A 17,602-nucleotide genomic window follows, 5' to 3' on the forward strand; every position below is an offset into this window, starting at 1 on the left:
GGTTGAAGTCACCTCTCCTGAGGTAGAGAGCTGGAGAAGAACATTCGGTCGCTGCCCAAGCCTGTTATACTGTCTATATGTTGTGTGCATCTATACTGTGCTTGTATTATCGACTCCCCTAGAACAGTTAATCGCTTAACACCCCCCATACAGTTTCATACACATTACACATCTTTTCATAACCGCCCTCTCAAACCCATTTTACTTTATCCACCCTCCATCCTCTATTACATAACCGCCATTTTGTTAAACCACCAACAAAAAGTACAAATCCCATTTAGTGATGGATATCATTTGTGTGCCATAATGTACTGTTCATGTTCCTCAGAATACATGTTAGGAAACACACATGATCTCCATTGCCAGCACAATAATCCACTAAAAAAAAACCTACTTCAGATGTACCTGGTTTTCAGCAAAGCTGTCCTTTGACAACCTAGACAGTTGTCAGCCCCACCCCTTTTCTCCCATGTTTGCAGCTAGCTATCATCTGGACCATTGCATACAGTTAATAAGGTGGCTGTGACAGCTGTGCTAAGGAGATAATTGTCAGATATTTTGGTTGGAAATCATATTGGCGATTAGTGGTTATCGCTTTTTTTTATCAGTCTTTATAAAATTGTGTTATTAAGGGAAAATGCTGACCTTTGTATAATAATGTATCTCTAATCTCTTTGTGTGTGGTTTGTTACATTTAAAAAATATATTTATATCAAATAAACTTTTCTAAATCCATGGCGGTGAATGTGTCGACACTCCCCCCACTCTATTGCAGGGCCTCAAACATGCTTTCCCCTTTACATGGCATGCCACTAGTCTCAAGTACCTTGGAGTTACATTACATACTGATTCTTCTCGTCTGTTTGATGTAAATTTTAAACGATTGCTCCTTAAACTACGCTCAGATCTTAGGGACTGGCGTACCAAGCGGCTCTCATGGTTCGGTAGAATTAGTGTAATAAAAATGAATGTTCTCCCTAGAGTTTTGTTTTTCCTACAAGCCCTGCCCATACATATCCCCAAGTCATGGTTCCGGGAGCTACATAATGTCATCAGAGACTTTGTATGGGGAAATAACAGGCCTAGGTTTCAACACGCAGTTCTCTTCAGATGCAGATATATGGGAGGCTTTTAGCTTCCCCATTTCTCAGTATACTATGACGCCATAGTGTTGGGTAGGATAATGGAGTGGTCTCGGACAAATGACGCCAAACAGTGGGTTCACCTTGAGAATCATTCCCTGCCCATTGCGCAGTACACCTGGGGATCCAGGGTTCCAGTTATCTCTCACCCCACTATTGGCCCCACCTTAGCCCGATGGAATAGATTACGCAAACTAACGTGCATGTCCTCTACTCTCTCCCCCTTGACCCCCCTCTTCAGTAACCCTGAATTCCCTCCGGGTGTTGCCGGTGTCGCTTTTACTATTTGGAAACGTCAAGGAGTGCAGCGAGTTGGCCAGCTGATCGAGGGGGGAATGGCGCTCTCCTTCCCCGCTCTACAGGCTACATGGGGACTCCCTCCGGCTGAGATCTGGAGATATCTCCAATTGAAGCACTTTATACAAAGGAACGATGTTCGCACGGCGGGATCTAGATCTTTGACTCCCTTTGAGGATTGGTGCCTGATGCCTTTGCGCCCGGCGCATTTTCTCTCATGGGGTTATGCACTTTTGATTGAACATTTTGTACCCTACTCTTCCCAAATACGCCAAGGATTGGGAGCGAGACCTACACCTTGATTTAGAGGAGAGTGATTGGAACAAAATTCTTCAAAACACGTTTGCTAGCTCGGTTAGTTATTCTATGATTGAGATACAATTTAAGGTATTGTCCCGATGGTACCGATGCCCTCTCACGCTAGCAAAAATGTTTCCAGGGCTGTCGGACAAATGTTGGAGGTGTGATATGGAGACCGGCTCCCCACTGCATATCTGGTGGGACTGCAGTCTCTTACGTCCCTTTTGGAACCAGGTGATTTCTATTACTAAGATTATAGTGGGTGCAGATACCCCCTCTGACTCCTCCTTCTGGCTTCTCAATTTATCCCCTGGCCCTATTTCAAGCTAAAAAGTCCCTATTAAAGTTTCTTATTAGCGCCGCCAAAGCTGTGATCCCGGTGCATTGGCGATCAACTTCTCCTCCCACGCTTAGGGAGTGGTTCACCCGTATAGACTTGTATATGTCCATGGAAGATCTCCAAATGGGCACGGAGAAATATCAGGAGTTTATTTATACATGGCACCCATGGTTGGAATTTAAGTCTTCTAGTACATATTTCAGATTCGCGGATTGAGCTCTGATATTATTTTCCTGTCATCTTTAATTAATTAATTATCTTTTTTTTTTTTTCTGCTACGATGCTGTTCCTTAGGGAACATCTACATATTTCTAATCAAGAGCCACCAGCTCTCCTTCCCCCCCCCCCCCCCCCACCGTCCTCTTTCTCCCTTTCTTTCTTCCCCTCTTTTCTGTGTTAGATCAATATTCATTTATGTATTCATTTATCTATTTTTTGTATTACCTTTATATAATTGTGTTTTTTTTTCTGTTTTTGATTATTGCTGTTAAGGTGTGCATTTATTTCTAGATCTAGCACTTGTTATGTGTGATTTATATTTTAAGCTATGTTACCGAATGTATGTGGTTTTTCTCACAAACTGATTTTTTGGAAGCAAAAATAACAAAAAATCTACCAATAAACATATATTGGAAAAAAATAAAATATATATATATATATATATATATATATATATAACTCTTAAATAACTGGCACTGCAATATTGTATTCTCCATATGTTAGTGTGCCTGTTGCCCAAGCAAATTGGAGGTTGCCATTTTGTGCCCTGAAGTAAAATTCATGAGAACAGCATGTCTGCGGTGTAAGAGGTTTCTTGTGAATTGTCTGCAGTCACAAAATGGCTGTCTCCACTAAGTGTGAGCAACGGATGTGCTTGAAATCTGTTTAGAACCTCCAAATATCGTTCAGTTTTTCTGTCTTGTGTCATATATTTTAATAAAGCTGAATTTCCCTGTAATTTGTACAATTGTGGTTGTGTATTGAGTGAAGATTACGCCATTGTGTGGAGAATAATATTGTAGATTACCTTTTCGCAGCTTATGCTTGAAGGAAAAATTTGCTAGAATTAAGACACATTTTAAAACCTCATACACAGGTTCATTCATTGTATGCGATTGTCCTCCTGTCTTGTGTGTCTGTCACACACACACATCAGAGTGCAGCCTAGCAATGTTCACATGGCTACATTTCAGTAATTGACATTGTGAACACTGAGGTTGTCAACGTGGTGCATGTCGACATGTTAACCTATATTGACATTCTAGTGTCATTGTGGTGTCACCATGGTTACTATCTGGACGGATACCCCTCAGGGAGACACCCCATAATTAACATTTGCTAGACACTGGTTTCTGCTTCAGTGATTGGCTGCATTCTCCTGAACATTAGTTGCCCACAAAATGGCTGCCCCTTCAGGGTATGCAATATGGAAACCCCAGATAACTTATAATTCTAGCAATGCAGACCTGTAAAGTCTTACAGAATAGCTTATGTCTGTATGTCATATTCTTGCTCGTCTCCTCTGAGGGTGGCGTCTAATGGATTCACCCCGCATAGTGGGCATAAGTGGTATCATGTTTTCTTTTTAAAGCCTGCACTAAAGTGTTTTTGATCTAGCTTTGTAGTATATTGCACAACGCCCCTCATACTGATCTCGCTCCTCCTGTCCAACATCGTATCAAGTACAAGGACCATTTCATCTGTTAGTTTGATTTTGCGGCGGCAATTCAAAGCCACTGATTTATCTGCTTTTTTTATTTTTGCACAAAGAATTTACATGCCAATAGGTAAGTCTACATCTGAACTTACCGTGTAATCGATTTAACCCTAATGTTGATATTCCGACAGTGTCAATCATAGTTTTATGTAATATCTAAACATGGTTAAGAGATGCACTAACAAAACTTAGAGCAGGGGTCTTCAACCTTGGCCCTCCAGCTGCTGTGGAACTACACTTCCCAGCATGCACTGCCATAGTTTTAGCATGCTGTTATATCAAAAAGGTGACTGTGCATGCTGGGATGTGTAGTTCCACAGCAGCTGGAGGGCCAAGGTTGAAGACCCCTGTCTTAGAGCTATGGCCCTCATTCAGAGCCGTACGCTCTGAGCAGAGCGCACGCTCTGAATGAGGGCCGGGCTCCATTTTCATGGAGCGTCCTCCTGGACGCTCGTATAGCTGTGGGTCACCACCCACAGGCTATACGAGCGTGCTTTTTGATGGCCGCGATGGTCGAGACCATCGCGACCATCGAAATTGCGAGCCGGAGCCTGCGGTTGAGGTTTTCAACCGCAAGCTCCGGAGTGATTTTGGCTCTATCAGAGCCAAAATCACTCCCACTGACATCACTAGTGATGTCAGTGGGCCGGCTTCTGACGGGAGGCGTTCCCGTGGGAACGCCCCCGTCAGGGAGGCACGCCCCCGGCACGCCCACCAAAGGGGGCGTGCTGTCAATCAACATTGACAGCACGCCCCCTTTGATCGGACACAACGAGCGAAGGACTTTCCTTCGCTCGTCGCGTCTGGCGCATGCGCACGACGGAGCTCCCTCCGTCGTGCGCATGCTCAGTGCATAACATCGACCCACTTGCGAGCGGACAGCCGCTCGCGAGTGGGTCTGAATCAGGCCCTATGTGCGCAAATACTAGGAGCTTAGGAGATAAAACACCAGAACGAATTGCAATAGTGACAAGTGATGGTCTGGATACTTTGGCTATGAGGGGGGTCATATCCTGGATACTCTCCCCAGCCGGACCTCTGTGACCTACCTGGTTGTATCTGTCAACGTATCCTTAAGCTGGGTACACACCTAACAAATATATCTGCAGATGATGATTGTTCATACATACTGAACAACCATCATATAGCCGTGTGTCCCGCTGGCTGGGGGGTCGTACAGCGACCCCTCCCCTATGGCAGCGAGTGTGCGGGCGGTCAGCTGACTGCCCGGACACACAGCGTGATGCCCCAATATATCTGCAGAGATATGTGCCATTGGCTGTGCAGTAATTCAGATATATCGCTGGTACACACTGGCCGATGCACACAAGATATATTGGCCGATAAATTGCTAATATATCTGATAACAATCATTATCCTGGTCGCCGCGATGCTGGGGCTGATATTACCGGTGCCGGAATCCCGACGTCTCTCACAATACTGACGTCGGCATCCCAACCGCCGGAATACCGAAGGTAGCGGGGAGGGTTAGGGTGCGAGGATGGGGAGGTTAGGTTCAGACACTAGAGGGGGAGGGTTAGCATACCGAACAACAAGTGTTGGGATGCCGGTGTGGAGATTCTCACAGCTGGGATCCCGACTGCCGGCATCATCGCAATGTATTTGCCAGTGAGTACCCAGCATTACCCCCACCCTTGCCTTAATACCTTAACACTAATACCCAAACATCCTTAACCCCCGACCTAAGAAACCCCTAACCCTAATACCCTAACGCTAATAACCTAACAACCTAACTTAACCCCTGACTCTAACCAAACCCCTAACTGGGGCATCGTAATCATAGACTGTCGCCATTATTGGCAGACATGTCTTGCAATGGCATATAACCACCTCTTGGAAACCAATCGATGGTTGAGCGTTCGATGGTTCACTTCTGCACATGCACGCCTGAGAAAACTAGGTGTCTCGTGGACAAAAGAGAACTGCTGCTGAATCAAGGCTCCTCTATTGGGGAAACATCGTAAATGCAACAGAGCGATTGGTGGCAACTATTAGATTTTTATGGCATCCCTAACCAGTCACCGATACCATAATGCAGAGCTTCCCAAACTCTGCCTTTTACAGTCCACGATTTAAGGATAGCCATGCTTGAGCACAGGTGACTTAATTAGTACCTCAGTCAATTTGATTAAACCATCTGGACTCAAGCATGGCTATCCTTAATACCTGGACTGTAATAGCAGTTTAGGAACCTTGTTTGCCCCTTGTGTGTGTGATGTCCATGTTCCCTTTGTAATATATGCTCCTGTTACCTTTAGTGTGTTTAAGGCTTTCCTAAAAGTGCTATAATCCTGGTCATGTGCTTTTTCCTAATAATCCCCATTTATATATATTATAAAACCTTTGTCTGGAGGAGATTTAGTTCTCGCACAGAGGGTACCTTAGTGCTGCCGGTAGGGTGGACTGAAAGATAGCTCAGTAGCATGGTTTATCTGGGGCAGAGTTACAGTAGTTGCTGGTTAACCCAGGGCAAGCCTGTCAGTCGGGATGGACCTTCATGCATCACGTTCCATACTTCTGAATCCTGGCTTCTGATGAGAGGATATTGGGAAAGATTCTGGACAATAGTAATCCCCCTCACAGATATATACAAGATGACCTATGATTGGAGAGTACAATTCTGCAATTCGTTTCTGGACTAGGGGTCTGATTAATTACGGATCGCAACAGCGTACGCAGATCGGCCGATGGTGCGTACTGCGCATATACGTATGCACCGCAGTGCGCGTGTGTGAGTTAGCATTGCAATTGCACTGTGATCACTTACGGAGATACAAGGCCATCGCAGAACGGGGGACAGGACTGCAGCGTTTGGGGGGTGGTGATGGGGGAGTGGTTGTAGAATCGCAGGCGTGCCTGTCCGTTTGACCGCCGTTTCCTGGGCGCGCATAAATTAGCCACTGCGACGGCATACACAGCTTGATTACTCGCTGCATGTGACGACAGTTGCAATTTCTGAGTAAGGTCAGACATGTTGTAATTGTGTGCGAGGGTCCGATGTTACTCGATGGTACCGGTGTATACGCAGGTCTGCGAGGCCTCCCGGATGTGCGAAAGCGGTAGTGGGCGTCTCTATGCTGGCTTTGCGATTTGCAAACAGCACATTTTGACAGTAGATCTGCGTGCGTTATCGCGGCTGCTTTCGCAATTGCGATCCGTAGTGAATCAGGCCTTATATTCCTGGTTTGATTTACTGTATATTGCATATTTTATATCACATGTACGGTATGTCTGTATAAGACTCTTCCTGTGTGAAATGTGTTCACTATCATGAGGTCTATTTATTGTGGGGATATTTGTTGTGTCTGTTTGTGGTTTGTGCTTTATCTTTGTGTTGTTGGTTTTTGCTGTGACATAATATTTTCCAGGCAGCTGGTGAAAGAGATGAAGAAAATGCTACAGAAAGGAGGTTTAGGAACACACTGAAATGACTACAAAGCAGCAAATTTACTAACAGAAGCAAAACAGCAGCAGCACCTATGCAGGGTGAATAGTGTGAGGTTTATATAATAAAAGCGGAAGCCCGAGTGCAGTCTGTGTGCAGATCCTCCCCTCACACTGGCACATCCATTGAGTTAACGCTGGCAGCATCGACAGAGGTAAGTATAGTTGAGGGGTGCAGGTTGAGTATTGTAGGCCCCCCTGGACCCATATGCACTGCACTATAGCACACCTTATAGATCTGTCCCTGTACACACACTAGATTTATTATCCATTGGGTTTGCAAAGCTGCCAATGATAAGTACCTTTGACGGATGGATTTCAATGGGCAATAGTAATTAATGCTACACCATGCTGATTTAGCATTATGTACCATTGCCTTTTGAAATCCATTGGTCAAAGCCACCAATCCTTGGAGCGTTGACCATACACCTATCTACAGACTGTGGGGCCCATTTATTAAGGATCGCATTTTGCAATGCGATCAGGGCATGCAGTACCGCCCATGATCGCATTGCAAAATGCGATCATACTGGCCGAATGTATGACCCGGCACATGCACGGAGACGGGCTCCGAACAGAGCCCGTCCCTGCGATGTGGCCGGAGCGCATTCCGGGCTGCTGCGCATGCGCGCCCAATGAGCGGCGCCCATTGCCGGCGGAGGGATCTGGAAAATCCCTCCGCCGGCTGAAATGCGGTAAGTGCCCATAGGACACAGCGGCTAACGCTATCTGCAGATGGCGTTAGCTGCTGGGGTCAATATCGGGAATGCGAAGCCTATGGGGGAGGCGGCTGCCGGTGGCAATGGAGGGATCGCAGCAGGTATCGGAGATACCTGCTGCTGTCCCTCCTTCATACATTCGGGGGATACTAAGTATTTGAGGTAAACCCCCGAAAACAGGTGTTTTCGGGGAATTTACCTCAAATGATCTTTGATAAATGGACCCCTGTATCTTGCATGTTTTCATACAGCAAATGCTCCAAACTGAATGCATGCAAGTATGGCCGATGAGTCGTACGCATTTTCATCCCACACCCTGCGCCCATTATAGATACGCCACTGGGTAGGGGCAAGCATGTGCTGATGATGACTAGTAGCAAATCAGGCTTACGGATAGGGGCGGCCACATCGAAAGATGTGTATAACCCTGCATAGGGGTGAATATCAGCATCTTTTACTGTGCACGTCTCTTGGTAGCAACATATAAAAGGATTTCAATGCGCTGGTTCTAAAATCCCATTGTCTATATTAAAGAACTATAATTTATTCAATATACTATTTTAAATTGGACAAGACTTTAAAAATAATTCTACAGTAATAGTGTTCAGAGCATGGTATCAATTATTTTGTTAGTAATGCCTGATCGATGCAAATATTACTAGCACTAATAAATAACTAGGAAGCTTATCCAGTTAGTGGAAACGTCAGCTGTTAGTATTAACACATAAGTACTTGAATAGGCACCGTCAGTATAAGGAGTTCTAACTGTAAGGAACTGTTTGCTGTTAATATTGCCATTCATTTGGATGAACATCCTAAGTCCCATCAAACACCTATGCCTTTTGACGAGATGAAGTCAAAATACTGATGGCTGTGATGCCGTCTGTTGAAATCCTGACAGACCCGATCGAAGGTAAGCGGGGCGCCCTTAGCTGTTAGCCGGGGGGGAGGGGAGGGTTAGCATTAGGCACCCCTGATGGGGTGGGTTAGGCACTAAGGGGAGATGAGAGGGTTAGGGGGCGGGGTGGGGAGGGTTAGTATACTTTCCCAACCTCTGTTGGGATTCCGATCATCAGGATGCCGCTGTCTGCATGTTGACAGCAGGCATCCCGACTGCCGGGATATCATACCCAACCCCTTTTAACACCTGCCTGCTCTCCAATTGACACGTTTCATGCACTTTAGATGCATTTTTTCAAGACTTCAATTTTACATCAGGGCCCAAGTAAATGTTATATTGTGCTCTAAACGTCGGTGAAGTAGCAACATATCAATGTACATACAGATACACATCTGACAGAAAATGTCTTCCGAAACCTGGGACAAAGGCAGCAAACCTCCGACGTACCTCCACTCCTGTCATACAAGTGAGCGGAATATATCCCAATAGGTGATGAGAGTATCAAGATGAAGAGCTCTTACTATTGCTGTATGAGTCACGCTGCAGCACCTGGACCTCAGCTGGCAAATCCCAGCGGCAATGTCAGACTCCCCCCTCATAGGTAAACATCCAGCATCGACGCGTTTCGTGTCAGATGCTCCGCCTCACTCCCATCTTCTATTGGGATATATGTCACTGTCGTGGTATATTTTGTCTACATTCATCACTGTAAATGTCGATGACATGAGTACATCCCATACAATAACTTGTTTGACATAGAGTAGAGGTACAGTATGGTAAAGCATTACTGCCTTAGTCCCGGATTCTGGACTATTAGCATTGCTGTAAGTACAGCTTAATGTCACGTGAATTTCAACTGGAATATATTATTATTAAAACCAATATTATTTCCCTATATGTTACTAAGATTGTTCCGGCATTTCCATACATTTGATAGTGGAACTGGGCTTTATGACTAGCCCTGAGATTTCCAAACGCGGTTCTTACGGCTCTCCAACAGTTCAGGTTTTAGAGATATCCATGGTTGAGCACAGCTGGTTAAACCAATTTGACTGAGGTACTAATTAAGTCACCTGTGGTCAACCATGGATATCCTTAAAACCTGGACTGTTAGGGTACCTTGAGGACCATGTTTGGGAACCTCTGGACTAGTATGAACATTTTTTGGCAGCCATCTTTCCTATTAACTCCTCGCATGCCTCATTTTCTTTTTAAGAATCTGTCTATATTTATTGTATGGATCAATAATTTTCTTTTTACATTGCAACTATTATAAATGTATATTTCTATACAGCTACGTCTGCTGTGTGGATTTTTTTTTTTTTTATAAGACAAATTTAATTTAGTCGTTCCTCTGCGCTTATTAGCTCCAACCTTGTACTTTTTATTGTGTTTATTCTTTCGTCATAGGGGATTGATCACCCATGTTGTTTTGTACTGCTGTCGCTGGACAATATTATTACAATAATTTTTTTTTATTTTTTTTCAGCAGCTTTAGCACTTTTATTCTTTGTTACCATCTACTGTCTAGCAGCCGTGCTGATAGGCCCCTTCATGCGATGAGGTCACAAATTGAGACACAAGTTGGCACTCCGGACCTCGGCCTACAGAAAACACAAAGCCTAACCGTTTCAGAGTCTAACAAATAATTTGAGAAAATGCTAAATAATGAACATGGCCTGAACAGGCCTCCTTTTCTGCTTAGCCCAGGTTCACTTAGGGGACTATGTGTAAGATCTCCGCAGTGCCCTCCCTGCCGCAGCCAGTTGGCGTGGTGTGAAATGACATGTTTGGTTACTGGTATCCTGGCACAAGCCTCTCACACATTCTGCCTATTCATGATCCTGAAATAGCCGCATTGTTCTGGCAGGGCAGTAACTGTGGTCCTATTGATAACCCCGGCAGTGTACACAGTCATTTCCTTTACAAGCTGCTATGAAAGGACTTTGTTCTGCAAGACACTGTTCGAAAGAAACTTTTTTTTTTTCCATTCCAAAAACTCCTACTGTGCATATATGGGCTAAAAATATCTCTGTGCTATAAATAGCCTGAGGTCTAGACAAGGCACCCAGCTTATTTCCTATTAGTTTTTTTTTTTTTTTGCTTTTGGCAGATGACGTCCTAGCCTGCAGGATCTTATCCCACCACACGGGGGTAGAGAACGCCAGAAAATAAGGAAAAAGTGTCTGACATTATGGAAGACATGAAACAGATCCTGTAACCTATTCAGGAGCCATGTACTAAGTAAGTTTCAGGCTGTATAAGCTCCTGGGGTGGAGAGCTAGCAATCGAGTGCATAATAATAAGACTGAATATAGATAACTACATTTGCTGACGGGTAATTTCTAGTTAGGGGTCTATTTACTAAGCCTTGGATGGAGATAATGTAAACGGAGATAACGTCCCAACCAATCGGCTCCTAACTGTCATTTTTCAAACACCGCCTGTGAAACGGCAGTTAGGAGCTGGTTGGCTGGGACTTTATCTTCGTTCACTTTGTCTCCATCCAAGGCTTAGTAAATACTGCCTGAAGCCTTCCCTGACTGGATTTACACACCTGCTGAGGTAGCATTGTGAATATTCCAGGCTTGTACCCCGTTCACAGTATGAAGTTACGTTACCTGACTGATTTATATTACAACTAGCAACCCGCCCCGGCTTCGCACAGGAGCAATTTGGAATTTACAGCGATCGTCTTTTTTTAACTAAGGTCATATAAGATTGCCTTGTAGACGACTATAGTCGTATTCCCTCCTGACGTCAGCACGAAAATATTTAGTTTTGACAAGACACGCAAAAGGCCCACATACAGTTGTCCACAAGATAAACATTCTCCATTTAGGCCGAATCCAGCCACGTTAAGTGTCTCTCCCTGTGCCTTGTTTATTGTCATGCCAAAGCAGGGTCTTACCAGGAATTACTCATTTGAAATGAAAGAATCGCTTTTTTACATGAATTAAATAGGACGGTTCAATTCTGGAGGATCCAGATAATACGTATCAATCTCTACATGGTATAATATATAAGTCCATCGTTGTGATATATCTGTAACGGTTTAGGCAGCATAAGCCAAGAAAGCACTCGGGCGTCCATTTTTTTCATTGACATGCTTCAAAATAGTCACTGCTCAGTTCCCTTTTGTCCTACATTAATGTTACATACACCTAAACCTTCCTCCACACATGATCTACAGAATAGTCACTGCTCAGTTCCCTTTTGTCCTACATTAATGTAATAGTGAAAACTGCATCAAAATCCGTTCAGTGGTTCTGTAGATTAGCCCTAACTATCAGACAGAGGCCTACCAGGGGCTTTATTGTATACTATGTATATACACAGGAACAGCTTAATAAGGAATATATAATATCTATATACATACACACACACGCACACATACATGCCTCCCAACATTGGTGGTCCAGTGGTCGGACGCTCTAAAAAAAAGGGGGCGTTATCTTATGACATGCCCACATTACATCCAGTGGCGGTTCTAGGGGTGGGCTAACAGGGCCGTCGCCCGGGGCGCAGGCCACTGGAGGGCTCCTCTGAGTCCCCAGAAGGTAAAAAAAATGTAATCCCATAATAAAAAAAAAACAGCGCCGGACCCCCCCGCGTTGCCGGGTGCCCGCTGATATTTGTTATCAGCGGGCACCCGGCTCCCTCCCTGCAGTGGCAGCTGAAGCTCACTCCAGAGCTCCGGCTCCCGCATAGAGCACTATGGGAGGGATGTCATGACGTCTCTTCCATAGATCCATGGTGGAGCCGTGGTCGGCCCAGACGGCAGCGGACGCAGGAGCGGGGTCTAAGGTAAGTAGTGTGTTTGTATTTTTTATTTTTCAGAAGGGAGGCATGGGAGCATTACTACTGGGGGCATGTCTATAAGGGGGCATTACTATTGGGGGCATGTCTATAAGGGGCATTACTACTGGGGACATGTCTATAGGGGGGCTTTACTACTGGGAGCATGTCTATAAGGGGCATTACTACTGGGGGCATGTCTATAAGGGGCATTACTACTGGGGGCATGTCTATAGGGGGTTTTACTACTGGGAGCATGTCTATTAGGGGCATTACTACTGGGGGCATTACTACTGGGGGCATGTCTATAGGGGGTTTTACTACTGGGAGCATGTCTATAAGGTGCATTACTACTGGGGCATTACTACTAAGGGAATGTCTGTAAGCATTATTACTGGGTGCATGTCTATAAGGGGGGCTTTACTACTGCGCTGATACCGCTTCTCCCAGATGTATGATCGGGGGTCTGGGCGGTAAATGACAGGGGAGATAGCCTGGGCCTGCTATCTACAAGATAGCAGCGCCGATAGCCTGGGCTATGTACGAACGGTCACAACGTCTGACCGTTCGGCCGGCTGTAGCAGGGACAGCGCTGTCCCTGCTGCCGGCTCCAGGCTGCACGTGAGGATCTCGCGATACTCGCGAGATCCCGCGCATGCTCAGTGGAGCCGGCCGGGAGGAGACACAGCGCATCAGCACTAGGCGCTGATGCGCTGTTGTCTCTAGCGGGTAGCGCCGGAGGGGGGAGTTAACACTCCCCCTCTCCGGCCGATGAGATGTTTATACATCTCATCGGTAGTGTCGCTATAATACATCTACCCCAATGTGTTATACAGGGCATTACTGCGTGTGGCATAATGTGTTATAAAGGCCATTACTGCGTGTGGCATGTGTTATACAGGGCATTACTGCATGTGGCATAATGTGTTATACAGGGCATTACTGCATGTGGCATAATGTGTTTATAAAGGGCATTACTGCATGTGGCATAATGTGTTATAAAGGGCATTACTGTGTAAGACATACTGTGTAAGGCGCATTACTGCACATGGCAATTATTCGCCACGACGGGAGAGCTTGGGGGAAACCCAGCACCTTCATAAGTGCTGGGCACGCCCCACAGTGTGATGAATTGGGGGTGTTCTGCAAGGACACGCCCCCTTTCCAGAAGCGCGTGTGCTTTCAGCGTGTGCAGAGGAACGTAATCTACAAAAGTTTTTTTTTTTTTGGGGGGGGGGGGGGGGGGGGGCAACTGTGAACTTTCGCCCTGAGCTCCACAATGTCTAGAACCGGCCCTGATTACATCACTCTGGGGGAGAGCCCAGCATCCTCAGAGATGCTGGGCTGCCCCCAGGCTCTCCATGCACAGTGAAGAGGTGCAGCAATCTATTCACCTGCTGCTACGCCTTTAAACTGATTTCTCCCAACTCCCCCCCCCCCCCCACCCCCACCGCGGGACACTGCAGCCCGCGGGTGGGACGGCCGGACAGTACCTGTAAACAGTTGGGAGGTATGTGTGTGTGTATATATATATATATTTTTTTTTTTATAAAATGGTGGTGTATATTAAGTTAAATAAACCAACTTGATTGGACACACTAGATCACACCGTGCATTATTTCCCAACGACTGCACACTTGAGGCCTGGTCTACTTCCAACCGTAATCTGCGGGCGGGACAGTCCCAGAAAAACGGGGCTGTCCTGCTGGAAGCGGGACAGTTGGGAGGTATGGTAATACACATCGCTGACTGTAATACACATCACTGCCTCACTGACATACACATTTCTGTCAGAAAATTATCAACAAATTTTCAAATTAATGTCACAGCAGGGGCCATTTTAGAAGATATGTATATCACTCTAGGGTGTGCAGTCGCGCTCTGATATAGGCACAACTTGGGTGGTTGAACATACACCAAGGCACACCCAAGAGTGGTATTTCTATTACATATATATATATATATATATATATATGTAACTATATATATATATATGTGTGTAAGTAAAGTTTTCTGTGTCAGTTTGCACTTATATTATCTCCTATTATCCCCTTTGTATGGTGCTAGAAAACCCTTGTGGCGCCTTATGAATAAAAGATAATAATATCTGTATAGAGCGCCATACAAAGTATATAAGAGGTTTGCCTGCCCTATGAAGCTTACATTAGATTTTATTTGAACGTGAAGGGTTGACAAGCCGTTTGTGTGGTATATACGCCCGTGCTTTCCTTGGCGCAGTATCTTAGGAAAACATTAAAGACAGTTTTAGAAACATTTTCTTTTTTTTTCTTTTTTATTATTCCTTCACCATAAATAAATAACAGGACTTCTCCTGCCGATGGTACCAGCATATTAGTGGTATTTGGGTGCTCTTTCATCATTATAGCTTTGTAGAGAGTATTTAGATAACTATACCCCTACATTGTTAGTAGTGGGTGGTGGTGGGGAGGGGGGGTACAGTGGTCTCAGGCAGGGGGTTATCCAGACTGAAAGCCACACGTGGGCAGATGATGGGGCACTGACGGAACCAACATGAGTGCTATCTCTGCATCCTTCATATCACAAAAAATATGAGATATGGTAAGAACTTACCCTTGTTATCTCTATTTCTACGGTCCATAGGGTTCCACAGGATACCTTGGGGTATAGGTGTGACGTCACTCGCTGGGCACCATAGAGTTAAGCTTTTCAGCCTCCCAGGATGCACTAGGGTCCCCCTCCTATACCCCGCCCCCGAGCCAAGGCACCTCAGTTAGTTATCAAGCCATAGGCCGGAGGAGGAGATGGAAGAGAGAGAAAAAAGATCTGGACACATACAAGAATCACATTCTCACCAAAGGGAGACGGAAAACCGGTGACCAGAGCAAAGCCCATCTGCAGCACAGGTGCGACAGGGCGGGAGTCCTGTGGAACCCTATGGACTTCGTAGAAATAGAGATAACAAGGGTAAGTTCTTACCATATCTCATATTTTCTACTTCAGGGTCCATAGGGTATCCACAGGATACCTTGGGGATGTCCCAAAGCAGTATCCTTTAAGGGTGGGGACGCTCCTGTGCAGAAAGGAGAATCCGCCGCCCGAAGGAAGCATCCTGAGAGGCGAAGGTGTCAAACCTGTAATACCTCACGAAGGTATGGACAGAGGACCACGTAGCAGCCTTGCAGATCTGAACTGCCGAGGCACCACGTCGAGCTGCCCACGAAGGACCCACAGACCTAGTGGAATGAGCCTTCAGAGAAGGAGGGACCGGTAGGCCTTCATGAAGATAAGCTTCAGAAATAGCCATACGGATCCAGGCTACCAAAGTTTGCTTTGAAGCAGGCCAACCCTTTTTACGGAAGCCATAGAGGACAAACAAAGCGTCCGACTTCCTAAACGAAGAAGTGCGGTCAACATAAGTCCTTAAGGCCCGCACAACATCCAAAGAGGCCTCACCCACGGAAAGACCCGGTGAGTTAAAGGCCGGAACAACGATTTCCTCGTTAACATGAAACTGGGAAACAACTTTGGGAAGAAACTCGGGCCGAGTGCGGAGCACTGCCCTGTTCCCATGAAAAACCAAGAAAGGGGGTCTACAAGAAAGAGCCCCTAACTCAGAAACACATCTGGCCGAAGCAATGGCCAGAAGGAAAACAGTCTTAGCTGTTAGCCATTTAAGATCCACTGAGCCCAGTGGTTCAAACGGCGGTCCTTGGAGAGCCCTCAGGACCACAGCCAAATCCCAAGGCGCCACAGGTGGAACAAAGGGCGGCTGAATGCGGAGAACACCTTGCATAAAGGTGCGCACATCCGGGATTGTAGCAATCCTACGGTGAAACCAGACAGATAGGGCCGAAACCTGTACCTTTAAAGAAGCAAGGCGAAGCCCATGATCTAGTCCCGCTTGCAGGAAGGCGAGAATCCGAGACAGACGAAACTCCCGCGGTGCATAACCTCTCGGTCGACACCACTGGAAGAACGTATGCCACACGCGATGGTATGTCCTCGCGGAAGACGGTTTCCGAGCTCGTAACATGGTACGCACCACAGAGCTGGAAAACCCCCGGGACCTCAGCATGGCCGTCTCAACAGCCACGCCGTCAAAGACAGCCGAGTCAGGTCCGGGTGAAGACAAGGACCCTGAGACAGAAGGTCCAGTCGTAGCGGCAACCGCAGAGGACTGTCCACGGACAGACCCTGAAGGTCTGAGAACCAGTGCCGTCTGGGGCCACGCGGGAGCTATCAACAGGAGCGTCCCTCCTTCCTGTTTGAATTTCCGGATTACCCGTGGAAGGGAGACCGGAGGGAACAGGTATGCGAACCGGAACATCCACCGGACGGACAGAGCATCCACCAGAGACGCCCCTTCGTCTCTTGTGCGAGACCCGTACACCGGCAACTTGTTGTTGTGCCGGGACGTCATGAGGTTGATCTCTGGAAGACCCCACCTGTCCACCAGCAGTTGAAAAACATCCGGGTGCAGGGACCATTCCCCCGGATGAACGTCCTGGCGACTTAGAAAGTCCGCCTCCCAATTTAGCACTCCCGGGATGAAGACCGCTGATATGGCCGGAAGATTGCGCTCCGCCCAAATTAGGATCCGAGAGACCTCTACGAGAGCCGCCCGACTGCGAGTTCCTCCTTGCCTGTTTATGTAGGCCACGGTGGTAGCGTTGTCCGACTGGACCTGCACCGGGTGACCCTGGAGAAACCGATGTGCCTGCTGGAGAGCATTGAAGACTGCACGGAGTTCCAAGATATTTATTGGAAGCTCTGCTTCTGTCGTCGTCCACCTGCCCTGGAACAAGTGTGGACCCGAAACTGCTCCCCAGCCCCGAAGACTGGCGTCCGTTGTCAACAGGACCCAATTTGGAACCCAGAACGGACGTCCCTTGTTGAGGTGGGTCATCTGTAACCACCACGCAAGGGACAGGCGAACCTCCG

The sequence above is a fragment of the Taudactylus pleione genome, unplaced genomic scaffold, assembly GCF_031769625.1.
Source record: "Taudactylus pleione unplaced genomic scaffold, aTauple2 ptg000490l, whole genome shotgun sequence".
Lineage (NCBI taxonomy): Eukaryota > Metazoa > Chordata > Amphibia > Anura > Myobatrachidae > Taudactylus > Taudactylus pleione.